Source organism: Myxocyprinus asiaticus, chromosome 21, assembly GCF_019703515.2.
Source record: "Myxocyprinus asiaticus isolate MX2 ecotype Aquarium Trade chromosome 21, UBuf_Myxa_2, whole genome shotgun sequence".
Lineage (NCBI taxonomy): Eukaryota > Metazoa > Chordata > Actinopteri > Cypriniformes > Catostomidae > Myxocyprinus > Myxocyprinus asiaticus.
Genome location: NC_059364.1, coordinates 13391806 through 13418282, shown reverse-complemented (window position 1 = coordinate 13418282; position 26477 = coordinate 13391806). Strand labels below are relative to the sequence as shown.

Here is a 26477-nt window from a genome sequence, read left to right as displayed (position 1 = left end):
TCCACTTAAAATTGGAGTAACATCCCTTTAAAAGAAAATTTGTGGTGTGTTTTCTTAAAAGGAAATGACTATGACTTAGTTTTAATGGATGCCACAGAGTATTACCAACTCATATAGCACCTGATGAAGTTCGAATAAGGGTGATATATGCAAATACGCAGGGAAATAGCATTTACCAAAGTACCACTGTTTAGTGAATTTGAGAGTTAATGTATCTTTTTTTGTGAAAAATTTATATCTATTACTGCATGAAACCACACTGAATATTAATGAAGTTAATGGACATAAATGGACACATGTGTAGGTTGCATGTCTTTATAAAAGCATAGTGTTTGAATATACACTCATCGAGCACTTTATCAGGAACTATTGTACACCTACTTATTCATGCGATTATCTAATCAGCCAATCATGTGGCAGCAGTGCAATGCATAAAATCATGCAGTTAATGTTCACATCAACCATCAGAATGGGGAAAAGATGTGATCACAGTGATTACGACTGTGGCATGATTGTTGGTGCCAGACGGGCTGGTTTGAGTGTTTATGTAACTGCTGATCTCCTGAGATTTCATGCACAACAGTCTCTGGAGTTTACTCAGAATGGTGCCAAAAACAAAAAACATCCAGTAAGCGGCAGTTCTGCAGACGGAAATGCCTTGTTGATGAGAAAGGTCATCAGAGAATGACCAAACTGGTTTGAGCTGACAGAAAGGCTACAGTAACTCAGATAATCACTCTGTACAATTGTAGTGAGCAAAATAGCATCTCAGAATGCACAACATGTCGAACATTGAGGCGAATGAGCTACAACAGCAGAAGACCATGTCGGGCATTTTATTAGGACTATAGTGTTCCTAGTGAAGTGCTCAGAGAGTGTATATTTGTATATTAAAATACTGAGTACCAGAAAGATTCCGGCTGCTGTCATACTATCAGACACGTGACTAAACGATGACACAAGATTAGGACAGGATTAACTGATCTAACACAGTATAGTGGCTTTAGCTAGCGTGCACTCTCCCATGTTCCCTTACCAGCCACTATCCATACCAACAAACTAGCTTTCAGTCATGCTATACATTGTCTGCTGTACATATGGGTCGACAGTTTTCACAACCTGGCTATTACGTAGATGTAGGATCCTCCACCAAGAAGCGCATGCACCAGAGCTCCAGATGGATTAAGAGAGCTGATCACTAGGAATTCCAGCCAGCTTTAAATAAACTGCAACAAACCTTCCCCTTTCTAAAGCCACATTAGCAAATAATTTGCGGAAACCATGCAGGATGCATAAAACCATCTTTATTTGTGTAAGAGCAGGAGAGAGAAATGGGTTAATTGGTCTTCCACAATGTGTGCCAAACATTTCCATTATGTGGCTTTTTGGTAGAGCTTCAATTCTGGAAAGTCTGCATACTCTCAGAGGGCACATGTGACCTGTTTGCAATGTTCCACATATCTGTTCTTCTTATAGTGCTGGTCAACAGCACTGATAATTAAACTTAACACACAACCAAGGAAAATGCACCATACTCTTTAAGAATGGGAACGAGAGATTGTAGACCAAATATAAAAATTATCTTGTAAAATTAATTGTTTTTGCTTTTGCTCCTAAATAGATTTGCACTCTACAACATTAGGAAGATAAGACCTTTCCTCTCTGAACATGCCACACAACTCTTTGTTCCGTCTATAGTCATATCTAGAGTGGATTACTGCAAATAATCAAGAATGCAGCAGCATGTCTGGTCTTCAACGAACCCAAGAGAGCGCATGTTACATCCCTTCTTGTCTCTCTACACTGGCTGTCGGTTGCTGCACGTATCAAGTTCAAAGCTCTGATACTGGCATAAAGAAGTCACTGGTTCTGCGCCAGTTCACCTATAATTATTTCTGCAAAGCTATGTTCCCATCAGAAGGCTGTGGTCTGCAAATGAGCAGCGTCTTGTGGTACCAACACAAAGAGGCATCAAACCACTTTCCCGGACTTTCGGTTACTGTACCTCGATGGAGGAACGACCTTCCCAACTCCATCCGTGAAGCAGACTCCCTCTCTGTCTTAAAAAACAAACAGCTAAAGACATGACGTTTTCATTAGCACTTGACCCTACACTCATAACATATTTATCTATATAAAATAAATTGTTGCACTCTAATCTGTGTCTTGGCTAGTACTTTTCTAATACAGCTGAAACTTTGTATTGCAGCACTTTTCATGTTACTGTCTCCTTTGGATTAATCCCTTATGTTGTATCCTCCTCATTTTGTAAGTCGCTTTGGATAAAAGCATCTGCTAAATGAATAAATGTAAATAATCCAAAGTCTGTCAAGTATTGGTCTATGGCATTGAACAATCACAGCAATTAGACATGTCGTCACTAGACATGTCACATAATCAGATCAGAAAAACAACACATAAAAAATGTAATGAGAATCGAAATCTCTCTTGTTTGCAAGTACGTGTGGGGTGCAGGAATTTACCTTTGAATTTTTTTTTAAATCTCCATAACACAAAACATTAAAACACAGTTGTGATAAGTACAGTTTGACGTGAACACATAACAATACACAATTTATACAATGGGGTGCATTTTGACTCTTTGATTTATTTTCCTACTGTCAGTTTCCTTTGGTGTGACTCTTTCCTCTTGCCCTTTTATTGCAAGGGTCCCCATTTTGCACACACGCCCCAGAATCATACAATCTCTTCCTGAGTAGCGCTGTAACAGAGGGTCTAAAATTGTGGGACCTACGCTCTGCAAGGTTGGTTTCTCAGTCTCCCTTCCCTAGCTTTTCTGAAACCTTTACTGCCACACAAATCCAAAACACAGTAACTACACATTCTGTCAAAATTGTGACAAAATGCGGTTTTGGTTATAATTTGAGTTATATCCAAAATCAGGTCTCTAAGATTATGAACTGTCTTCTCCAGATTTTGAAGTGTATAATTAGTAGTGAAAAACTACAGCAATAGGTGAATGATTTCAAGTTGTTGGTGTCCTGATCCCAAAGACATCCTTTATGTGATTTTGGTTAACAAAGTGCAGTGTGGTCAAAACCCAGGCTATACATTGGCTTGCTAGATATTACAATTACATAATGCTCTTTAGAACACTAAGAACAACCTGGATTCCCAGGGATTAGGGCCAGACTGACAGGTACATCTATCATTTAAATCAGGAATCCAACATTTCCAAATTCGCTAGAAGCTGATCCTGCTTGTCTTTTACTCTAACCTCAGCCAAAAAGGCCTTGGAAAGAATGCTCTTCCTGTACTTGAACTACTCTGCTTTAGATGGACACTGAGTATGTTTAGCACTGAGTAGTTTTAAATAAAAAGATACAGTAGGTATTAAGAAGAAAGACATTTTTGGGTAAACAACTCCTTTAATAACATTCTGTAAAAGCATCAGGGTGGAAAGAGCATTTTGGACTTGTCTGTCCTCCTATGAAGGAATAAACAAAACTAGCAACATGCTGAAGGTTCCAGACTCTGAACAAATTTCACTCTGAACTTTGAGATATTTCATGTCTTTAGAAATTCTGCACTAGAAGCGCTCCAGTTTGATTCTAGTTTTATTACCCCTAAAAGTGCAGCTGAAGGTATTAAAAGACATCTTGTCCCTCTTATCATTTTCTCACTTTGAGAAATGGTGTGAATTGCTTCTATGCCTTTTCATTCCTCAAACTATTATATTTGGAGATCTTCCCACTCTTACTCGCAAACTCCAGAAAGTTTCAAATCTCTCTTTCTTGCCTTGATAAATTCCAGGTCAAGTTCTGGTCAGGAGCGTTTAACAACCTAGTTCATCCCTGCATAAAAAAGCAGCTTCAGCCTGCATGAATTCGCTAGTGATCCAAGCTGGTGTATGCTGGTTAGTGTCGTTAGGCTTGTGAAGCAACAGGTTATTTGCTGGTTACAGTGGTTGAGCAGCCCAGCTGACTATGGTATGGCTCTTGTAATGAAAAATAATTGGATTTTGTATTATGTAAACATGCTGTAAGTTTCAGAACCAAAAACATCCTCCCCAGTTCATCTATTGGAACTACTCCAAAATGGCTCTTTCCGAATGGGATTCCTGACCTCAGAAAGTTGAACACATGAATCCATGTCCGCCCACATTTAAACAACAACAATGCCAATGTAGTGTAAATTCAGCTCGCCATTCACAGTTAATGTAATGCAGGCTTTCCAAAGAGGCTGTTATTAAAAAAGGGGACAGCTCCAACCACATTGGACCCAGTAGCAAACCTCATTTTAAAAACAAATTCTCATTTCACATGTAAGTAACCAATCATAACAGAGGGTGTTTAAGTAGAAGTCTTAATGGTAAAGTAGCAATAAATGGCCAGTTTAATTCTGGGTCAAAAAGGGTGTGGAAAATGTAAAAATAACTTACGACTGTAATTGACACAAGAAACCTTGACTAACATTATCATTGGACCGCAATGGAAAAAATATGACAATTTTAATGATATGACCCCTTTAAGGAGCCTAGTAGGGGCCAACATGCAGCATAACAGCAGAGTTATTGACAAACATGAACAGTCAAGAAGAATGATGTGAAACAAGTTTACAGGACAAAGATGTGCCTTAGCAATTTTTTACTTCTATGTAGGATTTGTTTCAGTGGAATAGAAAACCATGAAACCATGTAGGACAAAATACTAAAGACAAATGCAGTCCAAACACGGCAAACACAGGAGCATATGTGAGAATTAGTGACATCATTTGCCTGCAGTCACTGAGAAACCACGGTCTGGCAATGAAGTCTTTCTGCCCAAGAATCGGGCCACTTTATGTGTATTTTTCCATTTTTCCATTGGTTGGCTCTTTGACATTTCTCTGACTTCAAGCACATGAAATGGCTTTATCTTCCCCCAGACTTCATTTGAAGCACAAATGACATCATTACAGAGGCCCAGACAAAACCTTTGGCCAAAAGCCAAGCCGCCAAGACTGAGACTTATGGAACATCTTCACTAAACTTTCAATTGGCTTATCACCTTTCTTTTCCTGTTTTGGGACTGCAGAGTATGTTCTGCATATGGCAATTAAAATGCTTCCTTTCGGATCACAATTAGAAAATCGCCCTTCAGACTGAGATGGGAGCAGCTCTGGTCATTTTGAATTATGTGAGAAATACTGGCAACACATCTAGTTCTTTTTAAAGGCTTTTTTCTGAAACATCACCATGTCTTCAGCTGCACAGGAGTTCAGGGTGCCACTGGTGGGACCCTGGTTACTGGTCCTGAAGCTCAATTGGTAAAGCATGGCGCTAGCAATGCCAGGGTCATGGGTTTGATTCCCATGATGCACAAAAATTGAAATAAATAACTTGGATATACTTTATATAAAAGTGTGTGTTTTTTTTTATTTTTTATTTTTTTTATGTTTACTATCCTTAATCATTTCTGGTGACTTGTGAATTGCCTTTACAGCTTTATTTCATTTTTATTATTTTTAATGGACTATCAAGTCAAGTCAGTTCATCCCTAGAAATTGGGTTGTGTCACTTCTTTCAGCATTTTAGGAAAGTAAAAACACATCTTGTGTACAATAAGAGTGTGAATGTACTTTGTAAATCCTGGCTAGCATTCATTAAAAACTGTATTCTTCGAGATCATTGCAAACATTACGTGATACACTTTTTGCAGCAAGAATTAAAGAGAACTTGGGGTATAGATATATACAGTATATCATAACATACAGTACGCATTTCTGTATAATATTCAATTGATTCAAAAATGTTTGAAAAATATTATTTAAGACAAAGAATGTTTCTTTTTATATATAAAAAAAGAAATGTCCAAAGTGATGGTAGGCCTTTTAGGGCCCTATTTTAACAGCTCTAGTGCTAAGCATGGAAAATGTATATGCATGGAAAATGCAGTGTGTATACACATGTGAAATGTGGTGTGTATACGCAAGGAAAATGTTGTTCAGGAGGCTCCGTTAAATTATAGAGAATGAAAGTATTATTATTTATTTTCATCAACGGACACACAAATCATTGCTAGTATAAGAGTTATTGTACCGGCACGCACTTCACTTCTACTGGTGGATTTTGAAGCATGAAAAATTAAACCAAAAATATACCAATACAAATTAGATCATAAATACTACTGTAAATCTAAACATAATAATAATAATAACTGAAAAATTAACCATGACCTACAGATAGTTTAACACAAATGCCATACATTTTTGTTCCCTATCTGTCACTCACTCGACGTTGTATCGATGTAGTGACACTAGGGATCACATTTGGGAGCCCGAAACACCTCTGGTCTTTGATAAAAGGCCAATGAAAATTGGCGAGTGGTATTTGCATACCACTCCCCCGGACATACGGGTATAAAAGGAGCTGGTATGCAACCACTCATTCAGATTTTCTCTTCGGAGCCGAACGGTCAATGCTCACTGAGCTGAATTCCCACGGCTGTTCATTCACCTCTGCTGGATCTGACGGCGCATTTCAGCAGCTTCTCCCCCCTCTGCACTGGTGCACTGCAGAGAATGCCCCTGGGCACTTCGGCAGAAATAAAAGAGTATATTCTAAAAAAGAGTATATTTCTCTAAAAGAGCGGCACACACGGAACGTCTTTTTAAAGAAGCATCTTTTTAAAGATGCCTTTCCATTTGTGTGTTATTCCTGGTTGCGGTCATTATCTCTCGCCTTCTGACGGTCACGATCACTGCCTTTCATGTCTGGGCGCTGCCCACACGGAGACAGTGTTCGTGGATGGGTCATGTACTCATTGCAAGAACATGTCCATGGCAACGATGCGGTCGTGGCTTGCCTTCATAAGAAAGCAAGCCACCCCAGCGGCTCCCCACCTCGGTCCCCCTACCCACGGGTATGAGGCCGGCGCAGCTAGCACTGGGGGCGATTTGGGGACCCCAATGGGACCACCTCCGCCGGGTATCCCCCCACGGACCTCCCATTCTCCAGCACTCTCACCTGCCCCGATCGGGCTTCCGGATGAGTCTGCTGGCTCGTCTCACGGTGAGTTCGACCTCTTATTCAGAGCCCGCAAAGGTGATGAGCTCTCGAGCGCAGCATCGGAGAGCGGGCTCGTCCAGTTGGACGCGGAAGCCTTAGCTGGGCTCCTCCCCTCGGGTGTGGTCGCCCAGTCACAGGCTGATGCAGAGATGATGGACATGCTTTCCCAGGCAACTGCGAGCGTCAGGCTAGAGTGGAACCCTCCGCTCTCCCCTGAACCCTCGCGGCTCGATGATTGGTTCCTGGGCTCGCAGCACAGCTCACAGCCACGCCCTGCCCCAGTTCCTTTCTTCCCGGAAGTGCATGAGGAGCTGACAAGGTCGTGGGAGGCACCTTTTACTGCCTGGTCCGGATCTTTCAGCTCCCCCGCCCTCACTACCCTCAATGGTGGGCTGGCCAAGGACTATTCGGCAATCCCCCCGGTGGATAAGGCGCGGGCGCCCAAAGCTCCCGTCCAAGGCCTGTAGGTTTACGTCATCCCTGACGGCCAAAGCCTATGGTGCCACTGGACAAGCCGCCTCCACCCTGCATGCCATGGCTCTCCTGCAAGTCCACCAAGCCAAGGCGCTAAAGGAACTGCACGAGGGTAGTTCCACCCCGGGATTGATGCAGGAGCTGCGCTTGGCGACCGACCTCGCTCTCTGGGTGACGAAGGTCACGGCGCGGTCTTTCGGGCAGGCGATGTCCACCTTGGTGGTCCAGGAGCACCACCTTTGGCTCAACCTGGTCGAGATGGGAGAGGCCGACAAGGCACGGTTCCTTGGCACCCCCATTTCCCAGGTTGGCCTGTTCGGTGACACCATCGAGGACTTTTCCCAGCAGTTCTCGGCGGTGAAGCAGCAGACGGAGGCTATCCAGCACATCCTGCCCCGGCACGGCTCAAGATCCCGCACCCCATATGCACCGGCTCCGCTGAAGCCCGCCCCTGTGGCCCGGCCCCAGCTTGGAGCCCACTGCAGGAAACAGACGCCACCCGTCTCACGGCCGGCCGCAAAGAACCCGCAAAAGGCTTCATAGCGCCCCTGAGATGAAAACCGGGGACGATGAAACCTGCTGCTCTGGAGCTGGTAAGCAGACCACTCCATCCCCAGGTGGAGGGCCAGGAGGAGAATCTTTTGTTGCCTTTTCATTTAATTTCGCCACATGCCCAAGTGGCTATGGTACCCAAGAGTTCAGCAAGAGCGGTTCCTTGTTCCCTGGGTCACATGCCCAGAGCGCACGGCTGTCATCATGACCACCGTCCACCATTCCATTTTGGCAGGTTTGGCGCTCCAGCGGCGGTCTCCCCGCCCCTGCGTACCCAGCTGTGGCACAAATCCACCTCCGATGTGACGGTCTCCATGGGTCGTGAGGACAGGCCTCTTCCTCCCCCATCCCAGGCTGTTCCGGGGATGGTCACAAGGAGCCAGGTAAGTGCTTCGATGTCCCTGAACTCAGCATGGCCACGACACGGCGTGGCACCTCAGGCTCCGCCCCACCGCGAGGCCCCACCCGCCAGTACGTCTGACGAGATTGCCCCTTGGTCCCCCTCTCCCAGAGCTTGGACGCGTGGCTTGTGCTTTCCAACCCATTGCGATGGCTGGTCCGGACCATCCGACTCGGCTACGTGATTCAGTTTGCCAGGCATCCGCCCAGGTTCAGCAGCGTCCACTTCACCTCGGTGAAGGGCGAGAACACCGCTAGCTTGCGTGCAGAGGTCGCTACCCTCCTACAGAAGGGTGCAATAGAGTCTGTCCCTCTGGCCGAGATGAAGAAGGGGTTTTACAGCCCCTACTTCATTGTTCCGAAGAAAGGCAGTGGGTTGCGGCCAATCTTGGACCTGCGAGTACTGAACCGGGCTTTACACAGACTCCCATTCAAGATGCTGACGCAAAAAACGCATTCTAGCGAGCGTCTGTCATCAAGATTGGTTCGCGGCGGTAGATGGAGAAGGACGCGTACTCCCACGTCTCGATTCTACCTCGACACAGACCCTTCCTGTGGTTTGCAATCGAGGGTCGGGCGTATCAGTACAAGGTACTCCCTTTCGGCCTGTCCTTGTCCCCTCGTGTCGTCACGAAGGTTGCAGAGGCAGCCCTTGTCCCGTTAAGGTCAACTGGGGAAAGACCAAGCTCCTCCCTGTTCAGAGCATCTCTTTTCTCGGCTTGGAGTTGGACTCAGTCTCGTTGACGGCGCGCCTCATGAACGAGCGCACACAGTCGGTGCTGACCTGTTTGAAGGCGTTCAGACAGAAGACAGAGGTTCCATTGAAACTGTTTCAGAGGCTCCTGGGGCATATGGCATCCTCAGCTGTGGCCACTCCGTTCGGGTTGATGCATATGAGACCACTTCAGCACTGGCTCCAGACTCCAGTCCCGAGATGGGCATGGCACCGCGGGATACATCACGTGGCCATCACGCCGGTCTGTCACCGCCTCTTCAGCCCTTGGACCAACCTCACAATTCTACGGGCAGGCGTTCCCCTAGAGCAGGTCTCCAGGCACGTCGTGGTTACGACAGACGCCTCCAAAATGGGCTGGGGCACTGTATGCAACAGGCACGCAGCCGCCGGCTCCTGGACGGGCCCACGGCTACGTTGGCATATCAACTGCCTCGAGTTGCTGGCAATTCTGCTCGCCCTGTGGAGGTTTCAGCCGTTGATCCAGGGCAAGCATGTGTTAGTTCGGACAGACAGGCAAAGGTAGCATATATCAACCACCAAGGTGGTCTATGCTCCCGTTGTATGTCACAACTCGTCCGCCGTCTCCTCTTCTGGAGTCAGCAGCACCTCAAGTTGCTGCGAGCCACTCACATCCCGGGCAACCTCAACACTGCAGCAGATGCGCTGTCACGGCAGGTTACCCTCAGGGGAGAGTGTAGACTTCACCCTCAGTTGGTCCAGCTGATTTGGAGTTGATTCGGGCAGGCACAGGTAGACCTGTTTGCTTCCCAAGAATCCTCTCACTGCCTGCTCTGGTACGCCCTGACTGAGGCACCTCTTGGTATAGATGTGCTGGCACACAGCTGGCCCCCTGGACTTCGCAAATATGCGTTTCCCCCAGTGAGCCTACTTGCACAGACTCTGTGCAAGGTCAGGGAGGACGAGGAGCAGGTCATCCTGGTAGCACCCTACTGGCCCACCCAGACATGGTTCTCGGACCTCAAGCTCCTCACGACAGCCCCCCCTGGCAAATTCCCCTGAGGAAGGACCTTCTTTCTCAGGGACAGGGCACAATCTGGTACCCACGACCAGACCTCTGGAATATCCATGTTTTGCCCCTGGACGGGACGCGGAAGACTTAAGCAGCCTACCACCCGTGGTGGTAGACACGATCACTCAGGCTAGGGCCCCCTCTACGAGGCGCCTGTATGCCTTGAAGTGGCGTCTGTTCGCTAAGTGGTGTTCTTCCTGACGAGAAGACTCCCAGAGATGCGTAGTCGGATCGGTGCTTTCCTTCCAGCAGGAGAGGTTGGAAGGGCGGCTGTCACCCTCCGTCTTGAAGGTATATGTAGTCGCTATAGCGGCACACCACGACACAGTGGACGGTAAGTCCTTAGGGAAGCACGACCTGATCATCAGGTTCCTGAGAGGTGCCAGGAGGTTGAATCCCTTCAGACTGCGCCTCGTTCCCTCATGGGACCTCTCTGTAGTTCTTCAGGGTCTATGGAGAGCCCCCTTTGAGCCCCTGCAATCAGCTGAGCTTAAGGCACTCTCTTTGAAGACTGCCCTCCTGACTGTGCTTACTTCCATCAAGAGGGTAGGAGACCTGCAAGCGTTCTCTGTCAGCAAAACATGCCTGGTGTTCGGTCCGGGCTACTCTAACATGATCCTGAGACCCCGACTGGGCTATGTGCCCAAGGTTCCCACGACCCCTTTTAGAGACCAGGTGGTGAACCTGCAAGCACTGCCCCAGGAGGAGGCAGATCCAGCCCTGACGTTGCTGTGTCCGGTGCGCGCTTTACGCATCTATTTGGATCGCACGAAGAGCTTTAGAGTCTCTGAGCAGCTCTTTGTCTGCTTTGGTGGACAGCGGAAAGGAAGCACTGTCTCCAAGCAGAGGATTGCCCACTGGCTCATTGACGCCATAACAATGGCATATCACACCCAGGATGTGCTGCCCCTGGCAGGGCTACGAGCCCATTCTACCAGGAGTGTAGTGGCCTCCTAGGCCTTGGCTAGTGGCGCCTCTCTAACAGACATCTGCAGAGCAGCTGGCTGGGCAACACCCAACACCTTTGTGAGGTTCTACAATCTCCGGGTGGAACCGGTTTCATCCTGTGTAGTGGCAGGCACAAGCAGGTAAGTCCGGGACAGCTGGCCGGGTGTATCACTTGTGCATAGTGCCTTTCACCTCACCTGAGCTGAAGACGTGCGCTGTTGACTCCCAGTAGTGTTCACAAACTGTGTTCCCTGAGTTTACAGAGAAACTCGCTGCTGGCTCAGTACATGTGCTAACTAAGCCCTGTACTTGGATAGGTGCTCCGCATGTGTTGGTTCCCCATAGGTAACCCCATGCGACGTATATCTTCCGCTAATTCGTTTCCCTGTTGGTAAACTGCGTCTTCCTTGGGCAGAGGCCAAGACATACTTCCGACAAAGCTCGGCAAGACCATGTGATGTATTTCCACTCAAAATCCCCCCCCCCCCCCCCCTCTGGGTGGGGTGTGGTCTCCGCTGTGTCTTCCCCTTGGGAGGGACCTATTTCTCAGGAAAATACCCAATCGTGCTTTGCGCCACTTCATTACCATACAATACACCCACAGTTTACGTGCATACACCAGGAGGTAGAGCAAACATTCCCACCCATGTCCCCTTTCACTTTAACACTGGCACTAAAATTGCGCTTAGAAATTGGAGAAGACGTGGCGCATGGTCTTTGCGTGTAGCGCTGCGCTTTTTCGCACTTACGAAAATAGAGCCCTTAATTGTTTATTTAAGCTGTCATGTGCAAAAAATACACTTTTACATCTAAAATTAACCCAAAAGTAACTAATGGTCCATGACAGAAATTTTACAGTTCAGATCCGTCATTATTTGTAGTGCAACCTTTGATTGGCACACACATTCTGTATCATGCAATGTTTTGCATAACCACGATAACTTAACAATACTCATAAATTTGTACCGGTTGACACATTTCTACAAGTATATCGTTTTAACCGTTATAGCGCCCACCCATAAGGGAACAATATACTCTCTGGAACTTTATCCTTGGCTAATCATAGCTGCATTATGCCATTGCAGTTGTCAACTGAGGACAGCAGGCTGTTTCCGCTCTGGCAGTTGACTAAGTACCAAGAAAATTTGTGGGCTTTAAACAATACATTTGTTTAAACTTTCTCTTAAAAGTATATAATTTTATATTCATAAGGCGAAAGAGCGAATGAGGGGCCTCAGGCAAGCTCTTCCATGATGTTTTGCTGTCAAATTTATTTTGACCTTTATATTAATATCTCTTGAATTGTCTGGTCATGTCTGTGCCAATATTTTTGTATAGACAAAAACAGTGTGCTTTGGCAGTCTAAGCAGTCTCATTAAATAAGTTAATTTATTGTATGGTTGTGCTGCTCCATAAAGGCTGATGATAGCTAGTATTAAAACACTTTATATGGCTATGCCCATTATAAAATTGTTAACATTGTTAATGGAGTAATGTGCTCAGTAGACACATATCTTTCAGGTTTATCTTATAGGTTTATATCTATAAAAAGAATAGGATTAAGCACTAGGGGTAATTCCCTCACTGTGGTTTTTTAAATAGCACTTATTAAATTGTGAGTAAAGACAGTGAATTTGTGTGTGTGTGTTTGTTTAATTCTATTGTTTCATATCACCCAAAGAAGATTCATTCAGTTGTCAGATACCCTAAAAGAATAATGTGTCAAGCACTCTATGCCCTGCTTAAAACTCATTTTAAACCAGAATAAAATGGTTTGCTGGACTAAAAAAGTTTAAGATGGTGTTAGCTGGTTTAAGATGGTCTTCCAGCCTGGCCAAGCTATTATAGCTGGGAGTCAGCTGGTTTCCCATTCTGAGCAGCTAAAATGTACCCAAAACCCTTCTAAAACCAGCCAAAAGACCAGCCTGACCAGACTAGGTGACCAGTAAACAGTGCTGGGTAATCTGGATTATGTAATTAGATAACAAAAATTAGATTAAAGTAAATTTTAAAATACTCAGTCAGATTACAGTTACTTTTTATGGATTACATGATTACATATTAATCCGGCAACTGTGGTAAATTGTTTATAATTTATTGATCCCTATATTTTATTTTTTATTTTTGTTATATTTTCCATTTTTAATTCTTAAACAGCCTATAGCTGAAATACTGAATGTTCAAATACTGAATGTTCAGTAAGTCTTTGAGGGGGAGGAGGGTTTTGGAATTACATATACTGACCTGATAAGAGCCATTAGCCAGGTGGCTATATATTTCACTGAAGAAGTTTTGCGAATTGCTTAAGTACTCTGTTTGAAAAATGTACATGAATGGGCTTTTGGTTTTGTGACAATTTTTAAGACTTTTTTTTTTTTTTTTTTTGACGTTGATTCATGAATATAAATGGTTGGATCTTTTACAACACATGGATGGATGCAAAAATGGCTGGAGTAAGAACATATTAAGTGCCTTTTTTATTTCATGCAGAAACAGGCAAATACGAGTAAACAACACACATACAAAATCATATAAATTCTCATATTTACAACAAGTAAACTTTTTTTTGTAATTAATTTTTTTATTAAATCATATAATAACAAGGAGATACAAAACATATACATATAAAATCAAAATTCTCTATATGACTATCCCCCACATCAATGACCGCCCCATCACCCAGAACACAAAGTCTGGGGCAAAACTAAACCCGAGTGCCTACTACATCAGACATAAAATTCTGAACCTTTAACCAGAATTTCTGGATCTCAGCACACCACCAAAAAACATGGGCCATTTCTCCATCCTCCGATTGGCATCGCCAGCAGATGGGTGTGTCTTTAAGACCAAGCCTATACAATCTAAAGGGGGTCCAATAGAATCTATGCAAAATTTGGAATTGCATAAAACGTACCTTTGCATCTCTAGATGCAGACTTAACATTTTTAAGAATCCTAGCCCACACTCCCTCCTCCAATACCAAGTTGAAAGTAAACTTTTTTTAAGCAAAAGGGTACCATCTTATCCTAATCATATGCATGTTACATTAAATAAACAAGAATGAGGTCAGAAGTAATCCAAAAATAATCTAAAATAAATCAAATTAGATTACTTTAAGAATATAATCCAATAGATTATTTAACTAACTACAATTTTAGTCATGTAATTTGTAATCAGTACCAGATTACAATTCAGAATAATCTACTGTACCTAGCACTGCCAGTAAACCATCTTAGGCTGGCTTAAGCTGTTTTTTTTTTTTCAGCAGGTTAGACTGGGGGATAAAATGCTTTAACTGATGTTAAAATATCTATCAAACTGTTTAAAATACTTAAATTGTTTGAAAATCTGAATATCATTGTGGTGGTGGGGGTGTGGTCGAGCGCTGGTTTGTGAATGGAGAGCGAGATCAGGAGATGAGAACGGCGAGAATTATCACCTGTCAGTGATTATCTCTAATTTAAGAGAGAGCCCGACGCCAGAGAAAGGAGAGAGAATTTACACACACATCGAACGCTGTGCATTTTGTTTGAGGCTGAAAAGCAGTGTTTTTGGTTTCTGCTTATGCTGGAAAGTGATTTCTGTGTGATTTAAATAAAGCTCACGTGGATTGTTGATCCGGTCCCCGCTTCCTCCTCCTTACAACCAATGAACCTGTTACAGTCATCTCATTCTTTAATGGGATAGTTCACCAAAAACAAATAATTCAGTCATTGTTTACTCAACCCTGTGTTGTTATAGCCCTAAATGACTTTCTTTTTCTTAGCACAAAGGGAGAAATTGTGAAAAAAATGTTGTGCTCAGTGATGTCATAGTGGCAGTTTATGGTGACTATACCTCTTCAAGCTTCAAAAGAATGCAAAAGTATAATTCAGAAGTCTAATAAATTATTCCATGAAACTAATGATTGTTATGAAACATTGGTAAGAAACAAACCGAAATATAATGTATAATTTAGTGAAAATGTTCACCGACCCTCCTGTGCACGTTCACGATAGGGCACGAGAGCAACAGTTCACACAGCCCCCACGACATGGTGGGCGATGCCGAAAATAGAAAACATATGATCGATAGAATGTACCATCACTCGTCACATGACGAGTTTAGTAAGATCTACAAACTCCATAACTGCTGTAACACAGTGCTAGTCTTGTGTAATTACAGAAACTCCACCCCCCCCCCCCCTCCCATTTAAATGTTCTAGAAGATTGTGAACCTTATTATGCATCAGTTTGAAAGCAGTCCCAAGCACAGCATCAGTATGATCATTTCACCATTTACCTTGTAAGAGTGTCTTTTTTTTTTTTTTGTAATTGGGTTGATTAGTGGTTGGTTATCATCAAAAATGGTGCCTTTCAGCAAGTTACTTAACCCTGTTGCCCTAGGGAGATTGTTCCTCTGTACTATAAGTTGTTTTAAAGCCAAATGACTACTTACAGTACATACTAGAGGAAGTGATGTCTACAGAGAGAGCAAAAATTAGCTCTGGCAACATAAAGCTGATACTAAACAGATCCACTTTAGGAACTGAAGACCCTGGATTGTCTTTTGTTTTTCATGCCAAAGGCTTGACTTTCCTGAGCAGTTCTTCAGTTCTCACTCAGTTCCTCTGAGTAAATGATCAATTCAAATACGGGATTTGGTAATAGCGGTATAAATGTTATTTAGTCTTGAGAGCAGATGATTATACAGTATGTGCTCTTTTCAGTTGCTTGACAGGCAAAGAAATGGATTCCAGTAGATACATTTTGTGAAATAGATGTGAAATAGAATTTCAAAATTTTCGAAAGAAAATTTGAGCGGTGCTTGCCCATGAAAAACTCAACAAAACGTTGCTAGAGTGGTGTGTGTGGTTGCTACAGTAGGGTGTCTGGGTAGATGCTGGGACTTTGCTAAGTGGTTGCTTACTGGCCCACGTCAAAAAAGCCCATATCGGAAGTCTATAAAATTTCCGAGTTCCTTCCTTCCATTTGAGTAAACAAGAATTTTTTGCCCATTTTATTTTTTTGCTAGGTGAAAATTGAAAGTCTGATTTCTTAGAGAGGTAATAGCACACCTCTCCTCAACAAGTCACACAATTTGAGGTAAGAGTGTTCTTAGCAATGAAGAAGGATGAGTTACGTACGTACCGAAGTTTAAAACTTAGGGTAAGGGTTTATAGAAGGCAACTTTAATTAAAGTCTTTGTCTTTATCTCTTTCAGGTGTGTTTGTTGCTATGAAAGTCACATTAACCGCTGTCACCACTGCACTGCAGCCTTCTCACTCTGCAGACGCTTCATTGTTACTGGCTCAGATGACCATTCTGTGAGTAGATCTTATACATCAGTGAGGGTTGGTATATCACTCAAAATTGAACTGAGAATGTCTATTCAAAACCAGTTCAATTCCACTGACCTCCGAGTTGAGGTAGCAAACAGGATGTAAAATTACTACTCGAATTTAAACTTAAAGGAACATTCTGGGTTCAATACAAGTTAAATGGATATTTCACCCAAAAATACAAATTCTCTCATCATTTATTTAACCTCATGCCAACCCAGATGTGTATGACTTTCTCTCTTCTGCAGAACACAAACAAAGATTTTTAGAATAATATCTCATCTCTGTAGGTCCTTACAGTGCAAGTGAATGGTGACCAGACCTTTGAAGCTCCATAAAGCACATAAAGGCAGCAAAAAAGTAATCCATAAGACTCCAGTGAGTTAATACATGTTTTCTGAAGTGATCCAATCAGTTTTGGGTGAGAACAGACCAAAATGAAACTCCTTTTTCAATGTACATCTTGCCATTGCAGTCCACAGGCATGATTATGATTTCAAGCTCGATAACACTTCCTAGAGCTTGATGCATGCGTAATCAAGTGTAATCAAGCTTGAAATCATGATCGCCAAGGAGACTGCAGATGTCAGATGCAAATATTTGAGAAAAAAGTGTTCTACCAAACAAATTGGCATATTTATTCAAAATTAATAATTTAATTATGTAAATCGTATATATGTCACAAAACATGTTCCAGCTCATAAATTGAAAGGGAGCCAATTCTAAAATTCTTTATTTTGTCTAACCCTAACCCTAAAGACACGGTCACATTAGACTTTGCACTCCATTCACTCCCATTTAAACTCATCTGAATGTGGGAAACCGGAAATAAAAGCTCATGCGAAGAAATTTCACACTACGCTACGGAGGAAAGTTCAAGTTTGGCGAATCTGGTTGACGAGAAGATGTGTGACAAAAAGAAGAAACATCACACATTGAGCTCTTGGCTCGATTCAAAGGATACATATTTCAAAGCTGTGTGTTTTTTATTGTGTCAGGAAAGTGAGTAGATGGTATATTCTAACATTTTGAATATAATATTATTTGTTATTTTAATTGATTATTTATTAAATCCTGAAGCCTCGTGCATGACATCACATCCTGGTCCGTTGTGATAGGCTTTTTTGAGGTGAGCAAGTTCTGTGCAGAACCGATGCATGCTGGTTAGAAATCTGTCCGACTTGCTGTGATGTCATGGCGACATATGTCAAAAATACTCTCACAAAAGTGAGGCGGCCGCAGTTTCTTTCTCCAAGCTGCACAAATTGCAAGTATGACGACACTGCTTTATGCTCATCGGTTTAAACAACAGTGATGTTTTGTTCTCTTCTGAAATGTTTGAATGTCTTCTATCTCATCCTCTCCTTGTGTTTATTGTGACTAGTTCTGTCTGTTTTAGAGGGATGTTCTATGCTGTTTTTATGATGAGAACACAGTGGATTAATAAGACTAATAATTCATAATACCCCTACATTTTTCAGAAGCTTTGTACAGAATGTATAGTCATAAAACCGGTAATCCTGTCCTGGTGCGAGCCTGTGTGTCTTGACTGAGGTACTAAAGCTGCCATTCAGGACTGCTGAGGACCACTTTTCTCACATTGTAACTAATTCTGCATCACTCATCTCCAGTCATTATTTTCAGGAAGTGGGAGTTTCGAGTTGTCTGGAACGGGCAAGGGGTGAAACTATTTGAGGGTTTCTACAAGTCAGCACTCTTAACACAATCCTCTCTTTTTTTAAGTCATCTTGGAGTTAGATTATTATAAAATAAAAAAAATACTGTATGTGTAAAATTTAGACAGTGTTTTACCTCCAGTGCCCAAGTTCGGACAAACGACCAAGGCATTTCAAACATTTCATACAGTGCTATTCACTGCCTACTGTGGTATTGGTAAAGAAACTGCATTAAACTGTGCATTAAATTTATACCACAAAAGCTGGCCTAGAGTAGAGATATGAAGAAGAACCTACAATCATCTCTGTTGTGCTGGACCACTTTTTCCAGTGAACTCTTTAATTATCCCTCTCTTAGTTTGTCTTATCATATCCAGCAGCTGCATCACATTTACTGGTGAGTTTCTCCACATCCTTTGCCAGAAGTGTCAAAACAATTGGCTCTTATAAGAACAACAGTGGGATATCCATACTTTCATGGTGTTCTGTTGTTAAAAGAGCTCTGTTTTTCCACAGAGCCATTCACTAAGCAACCTTCAAAAATAATGTATGTTCCTCAACAATTTCGTGAAGAGAAAATGACCTGAAATAGTGTGTTTTGGCTCATGGGAATGCTAATGAATGACCTACATTTAGGATTTCATAATTCCGAGGCCTGTGCTGAAAGAATCTCAATGATTGTGATGCCAACTGCAGTTGACAAGCTCATTCAACAAGATTCTGAAAATAAAATTTTATATTCAAATACAGGAATCCACTGCAGATGTTAAAGGGATAGTTCACCCAAAAATAAATATGCTCTCATTTATTCACCCTCATGCCATCCCAGATGTGTATGACTTTCTTTCTTCTGCCGAACACAAACAAAGAATTTAAGAAGAATATTTCAGCTCTGTAGGTCCTCACAATGCAAGTGCATGGGTACCAACATTTTGCGGCTCCAAAAAGCACATAAAAGCAGCATGAAAGTAATCCATAAGATACAGGATATTTTTATAATTTTCTAAAATTGCAGTGGGCATAAGCATACATTATACATTTGCTAAGTTGGCTATCAAAAGGTTTTGCAAATATTTAAAACCTCACTTAAACAGTTTAGTCTGAAAAACGGTTGTCATCAGCTTTCAGTTTTACCTGAGCCAATATTATTATAGTAACTGATATTCAGTAGCATACCTGCTTTATCTTCAAATTCCAGTTAAGAGGCTATTTCCATTTTTTACACAAAGTTTTTTTTTATAGAACTCTTCTTATAATTCAAAATTACAATCCGAATTTTGAATTGAATAGTTTTGGGGATTTTTTGTCCTTTTTGAAGCAATCAAATTACTTTTCCATATATTGTACGACTGTGCCACTGGCTCCATCATTGTAGGATGACTGCACTCTGCTCTGTTTGTGTTTGTGTATGTGTGTTTAGTCCTTGCTCAGGTCAGTGGAAAAATATGTGTGTGTTGATGGCTGTTATTAATCGCCAAGACTGGGCAAAGTAGGAGAGTTTTGAGGCAAAGCAGGAGAGTTTAAAGAGGATCTCCATTGAACCACCAGTTTCCAGTGTTTCTTGGAATTTAACAATGAGAACGGTAGTGAGCTACTATGCTGTTATTTGTGGGTGTCTTGAGACTTCCATAAGCCAGATGCATTTGTCGATGTCTTTTATGTTTTACAAGGCAATCACTGAAAAGGAACCCCTCCCCCACCAACAAAAACCTCTAAGATCAAATGGCATTATTTCCAAGCCATAAGACAGCAACAAATTTTAGTACGATCAACAAAAAGTGTTGGATTCTGTGCCACATCTAGGAGTGATGACATGGAAAACATGGTCAATCATGGTATTTTCCTAATCTTTCTACCATCTGTGTTGCCATTACCTATTAGAAACATTTAAGAACAAAAATAAGTTGAGGCAATGTCAATAGGTTTCCCATTGAATACCACTGATGGGTTACATAGTTTTAATAATATTCATCATTTACCCTCATGTCATTCCAAACCCTTATGATTTTCATTCTTTATTTTGTCAGAAATTTAACTTAATGTCTGTTTTCTTTTGTACAATGAAAGTAGATGGGGACCAGAGACTGTCAGGCTCCAAAACTAGCAAACAAACTTCATAAATATAGTCCTACTATATCATAAATAGTATGCTTGTGCACTATATTTTAAGTGTTCTGAAGCCACACTATTGCTTTGTGTGAAGAACAGACCAAAATTTAAGTTGCTATTCACGAAAGCTTTGAAAATCTCACCTGACAGCTGTGATCACCATTAACTTTCATTCTATGGAAAAGAGCAGTTTGGACATTTTGTTGTAAATAACTCCTTTTGTCTCCCACCAAAGAAAGAAAGTTGAGAAAATGACAGTAGATGACAGAATAGACAAAATTTTCATTTGTGGGTGAACGATTCCTTTAAGACGAGCATGTAACTGGCCTGCTTTTACTCTTGAGGACATTATTTCAAACATATGTATATGTCACGACGGCCAGGCTAGTGTTAGACAAATATGTATTGTCATCACCATCTGCTGACCACGACAAATTTGTGAACAAATTTCTTCTAGATAAGAGTGTCTGATTATGCATTTAATGCAAACGTTATTGGATGTTAGCATTCTCTGGCCTCTGTCCTGCACTTAGAACTGTTTCTTCCACAGAACACCTGTATTTCCTAAGAGGCCTGAATAAGAAACATATGGAGGAATCCAACCACTCACTGTTTACTTAGATACATCTTCACGTCTGCTTTTATCTGTGTTAATGGCACATGAGTTATCTTTGCCTCTTCGGCATCTCTCTCATTCTCTGTCATTATTAACCTCTGTTATGGCCAATACTGAAAGTAAATTTGTCCTTAAAGGAATAGTTTACCCCAAAATTAAAATTCTCTCATCATTTACTCACCCTCATGCCATCCCAGATATGTATGACGTTTTTTTCTTCTGCTGTACTCAAATGAAGATTTTTAGTAGAATATTTCAGCTCTGTATGTCCATACAATGCAAGTAAATGGTACTAAAAATTTGAAGCTCCAAAAGCACATAAATGCAGAATAAAAGTAATCCATATGACTCCAGTGGTTACATCCATTTCTTCAGAAATTATATGATAGGTGTGGGTGAGAAACAGATAAATATTTAAGTCCTTTTTTACTATCATTCTCCACTTTCACTTTTACAATCTTTTTTGTTTTGGCGATTCACATTCTTTGTGCATATCGCCACCTACTGGGCAGTAAACGGTATACCTTTGACCCTGCTCAAGAGCTGGGCTGTAAAATGTTGCATAACCTAGTATTAAAAGTGATTTTTATGCTTGGTTAAAAAAAAAAAAAAATAAATAAATATTTAGTGATATTTGATCTTTCTTCTAGGCTTATATATATGACACACAGAGCAGCAACTTTCTCCATAAGCTCCAGAGACAGTCTGAAACAGTCCTAAATGTGGCTTTCAACCCTGCCAATCTAGAGGTAAAACTTTTAAACTTATTAAACACTAACTGTAAAGCAATTATTCTCTTTTTAACAGTTATAAATACCTAATAATTACTGTCTATACTAAATAGGTATTTATAATTGTTAAAAAAAGTATTGGCTGATTTGTGCATGCCTGTTCTTTTGCCTTGTGCACCTCTTTGTTTTTATATTTTTTGCTTCTAACCAGAAAGAATATAAATGAGAGAAAACTTATGTATATTACATGATCTCAAATACTTTATGACATAGATTACAGTAACATACCTTGCTGAAGATATTGAAAGAGAACAATCTCTTCGACTACTGAATGGGTGTCTTTTATTACGGTCTACCTGGTTTAGTGACTGTGAATGTTTTTCACAGTGTGTTTTGTCCCACTGCCTTGCATTGGGACATATAAGGAAGCCCATCTTCCTTTTACTGTTAAATGAATCCACAGAAAAAAAGACTTCCACTGGAGGTTTCAAAGCAGGGAATGAAAGGTTCTGTGGGGAGATCAATGTGAGTAGCAGCACAAGTCTCCACACTCCTCACTTGGTCCAGTGTGTCCTCACCTCAGTCCCTCGTCTCCATCTCAACTCAACACATTGCTCACACACACCTGTAACAAGTATCATACTGCTGTTTTAATAAACAGAGTCCTCATATTGAATGTTAGCCATACTTCATCAGCGCCAACAAATGTCTTTGTTTCATTCTCATGTTCATTTGAACGCTTTCGTCAACTGTGCTAAAGTTGTGTTTTGAAAAAGTGTTTTTTTTTTTTTTTTTTTTGTGAGATTGGACATTAGGCTGTGTGTTCTGTTCTTACAGTAGGTGTATGGAGTGCTGTAAATCAAGTATATGCACTCTGACAACGTTTTTTCTTCATCCTCAAGAGAGCTCTACAAAAGACCTAAATAGAACTTTTGTTTTCATGTTGCGATTAAAGGAATAGTTCACCCAAAAATGAAAATTCTCTCATCATTTACTCACCCTCATGCCATCCCAGAAGTGTATGACTGCTTTCTTATGCTGAACAATAATTAAGATTTTTAGAAAAATATCTCAGCTCTATATAGGTCAATACAATGCAAGTGAATGGCAGCTAGAACTTTCCAGAAAGTTCCAAAAAGCAAATAAATGTAGCATAAAATTAATCCATAAGACTCCAGTGGTTAAATTTATATCTGCAGAAGCAGAATATGAGTGATATGGGTGAGAAATATTTAAGTCCTTTTTACTATAAATCTCCTCTTTCACTTTCACTTCCACATTCTTCTTTTGTTTGAAGTGATGCAAAGCTGTCTGATGGGAGATGATGCTTGTCAGTAACTCAGCAGAATGGGGCCAATGTCAGGGTACTGGAACATTCAGTAACAGCATGTCGACTTCCTGTGTGATCATGTTGACCACAAACATGGCCGCCGAGTGACTGACTTTCCTAGAAGGGACTTCTAGTTTAGAAGTAGCTTCCGTGAAGCTGCTTCCCCAACTACAAATTAGCTATCACACTATAACCGTTTTTTTATCAGTGATGGATATTGCACACGAACGTGGTGTAACCCTAGACAGTGGAATGCAGGGAGAGGCAAGTGGTAATTTACAAGGCTGTAAAAAGTATTCTTTGGTTTAGTGCTACAGGACGTTTTTGCAAGGGAATGTGTGATTCATGAATTGCAAATGTGCAGGATTTATAAAGCATTCTGGAGTGAGCTCAGTTTGTGCTCTCGTCTCTGATTCTCTGGGTGAATGTGATGCTGAGGCCATGAGAGGGAGGCGTGATCTTCCTTGATGGGGAAAGATGCTCGGTCATCATCTGGTCAGTATATCAATGGAAAAGCTGAAGCTGTCTGAAGTTTGAAGAGTGCTTTCCATCAAGGGCTTCAGTGTCTCAAAACCACAGGGCTGTGATATCTTTGGCAAACAAACTCTAGTGATTTAAACAGTCAAATCCAATACTTTACCAACATCTACAGACATATATTGTGTTACACCAACTTTCTTATACAGTATCTGTTTCATTAATGGAAGAACATTTTTCTAATTAATTGTGGAGAAGTTCTTGGATATCTGAGAGTGAAACTTTAGAAAGTATCTCAGACTGCAGAGATGCAGTGTCCCCACAAAATATTTGAGCACCTGAGCCCCAAACAAAAAGTGCATGAATTTCATTGCATGGACAATAAAATATCAAGACTGCAAACAAATGATTTTAGACCTTTTCTCAGAACTAAATGTAAGCGCAGCGTAGTTCTAGCGGGAAGACTAGCAGCTGTACATCATCGCACCATTAGCAAGGTAACTCCTAGCCAATCACATGTAAGCCAATGCTTTATAAGTCTGCTCACAATCTATCACATTGCTGTTTCTGTGTGCTAACACGGCAACCTCCACCACCCCACCACCACAAGTGGAGTCCTGTCCTGCACGGGGGTAGGCTTCTCGCCCCTGCCTCCTATCTCTGGCAGTATATGACGGTTCTGAGTACAACTTCTTCGGACCGCCAGATGGGGCTTACGCCAAAGAGAGACATTACATTTATGTTTTATATTCATCAAATAAATGTAATCTTAAATTTCACTCAAGTCTCCGAGTCTTCCTGATAGAACTAACTTCACTTTTCTTATCACTTGTCTTAGCTGTTACTTTTACAAAACTGATCCCAAGATAATTTTTAGTTGATGTACAGTATGAAGTTAGTTCCCACAGGTGCCTAATAAGATTAACCACAAGAATAATGAAGGGATAGTTCACTCAAAAATGAAAATTCTCTCATTATTTACTCACCCTTATGCCATCCCAGATGTGTATGACTCTTCTTTCTACAGCAGAATATTTCAGCTCTGTAGGTCCTTACAATGCAAGTGAATGGTGATCAGACCTTTGTAGCTCCAAAAATCACATGTAATCCATATGACTCCAGTGGTTAAATCCATATTTTCAGATGCGATTTGATAGGTGTGGGTGAGAAAGTCTTTAAAGTTTAAGTCCTTTTTTTACGCTAAATCTCCACTTTCACTTTCAGATGTGAAAGTAAAACTAAACAGGCACCATGTGTGGCTTTCAGATGTAAAAGTGAAAGTGGAGATTTATAGTAAAAAAGGACTGAAATATTGATCTGTTTCTCACCCACATCTATCATATCACTTCTGAAGATATGGATTTAACCACTGGAGTCTTATGGATTACTTTTATGTTTCCTTTATGTGATTTTTGGAGCTACAAAGATCTGATCACCATTCATTTGCATTGTAAGGACCTACGGAGCTGAAATATTCTTCTAAAAATCTTCATTTGTATTCTGCTGAGGAAAGAAAGTCATACATGTCACGGCATGAGGGTGAGTAAATGATGAGAGAATTTTCATTTTTGAGTGAACTATCCCTTTAAAATGGACATTGTTCCACTAAGTCAACAGCACTTTTACTGATGTGATATTGCTAATTCTTGGTCAAATTTTGTTTAATTGTTTGTAAGGGTCATGGCAGCACCTAATTGTAGATCCTGTGGTTTTTATTGGAAGCATTCCTTACTGCTGAAGACATCAAACCTGAGTTATTGTTTCTGATGTTACCCGCAAACAGGAAAAACAGATCATAGCTGAACATGGGCCCCTTCATGGTTTTGAATGAGATGTATTAGTGGATTTATTGTAAATGATTTAAAAGCCTGTTTTATTAGAGTTGCGGCGTTCCCGGTATGTCTTTCCTGTAAAACTCATTAAAACAGAAAGAAGATCTAAATACAGCAAGATGAGATGCAATGGAGAAAGATAATGAGAAATAAAAAATAAATCTAGTCAAAATCTGGGTCATTGTGAAGAATTAACTTTTGTGGGAAATACATCAATGTGCAACCACACATCAGGCTGACAGGTTCTTAAAAGGTCCTGGACCAACTCAGTTGAATACCTCCATCAATGATTTACAAACACTGTTGTGACCAATTAAAGTCATCTACACAAACTCAATCATGTTTATGAGGAATCTGTAGTGTACATACAACTGTAAACCTTGTGCAAAGCCATATTATATGATCTGTTAGAGAGACCCAATGATCCATCTCAGTTTCACGTTAAAGGGATAGTTCGCCCAAAAAATGAACATTCTGTCATAATTTTCTCACCCTCATGTAGTTTGTTCCAAAACTGTTTGATGGGAGATGATGGGTAGAATGAGAGCCTCAGTCGCCATTCACATTCATAATGGTGAAAAACAGATGCAGTGAAAGGAAATGGTGACTGAGACTAACATTCTGCCATTAATGTTCCATGGAAGAGAGAAAGTCATATGGGTTTGGAACATAATGATTGTGAGTAAATGATGACATAATTTTCATGTTTGGGTAAGCTATAACTTTTAATACATAGAAAATATAAAACTGAATTAAATGCTTTGACAGAGCATGCTCTAATTTATCAATTAAAGCATCTAGTCTGTTGAATCATGCGTGTTTATATTGTGGAGTATGTGTAGCACACATGTAACACTTTAACTGATCAACATAAGAAACATGCAGGATCACATTATATGGAACTGGCCTTGAAAAACTCTTTCACATTTAAGTGTAGGTTTTAGTGTCATGGTTTTGAATTAGCCTTAACAATAGGCAATGTGATGCACCTGCTCTGCATTGGTTGCTCAACATCCGACTATGTCCTACTGCCATACATCTCAATTATGTTTCTTTGTACATAAGAAGGGACATTAAAGGGATAGTTCCCCAAAAGTGAAAATTATGTCATCATTTACTCACCCTCATGTTTTTCCAAACCTGAAAGGTTTTTTTCCTTCTATGGAACACAAAACAAGATGTTAGGCAGAATGTTATTGACTGACAGCTTCAGTCACTATTCACTTTCATTGTATGGG

At 41.3% G+C, this 26477-nt stretch overlaps 1 pseudogene; it reads left to right on the top strand.

Moving 5' to 3' along the window:
* Positions 1 to 21826, top strand: part of LOC127411690 (WD repeat-containing protein 27-like) — a 59562-nt pseudogene extending 37736 nt beyond the window's left edge.
* The last annotated feature ends 4651 nt before the right edge of the window (positions 21827 to 26477 follow it).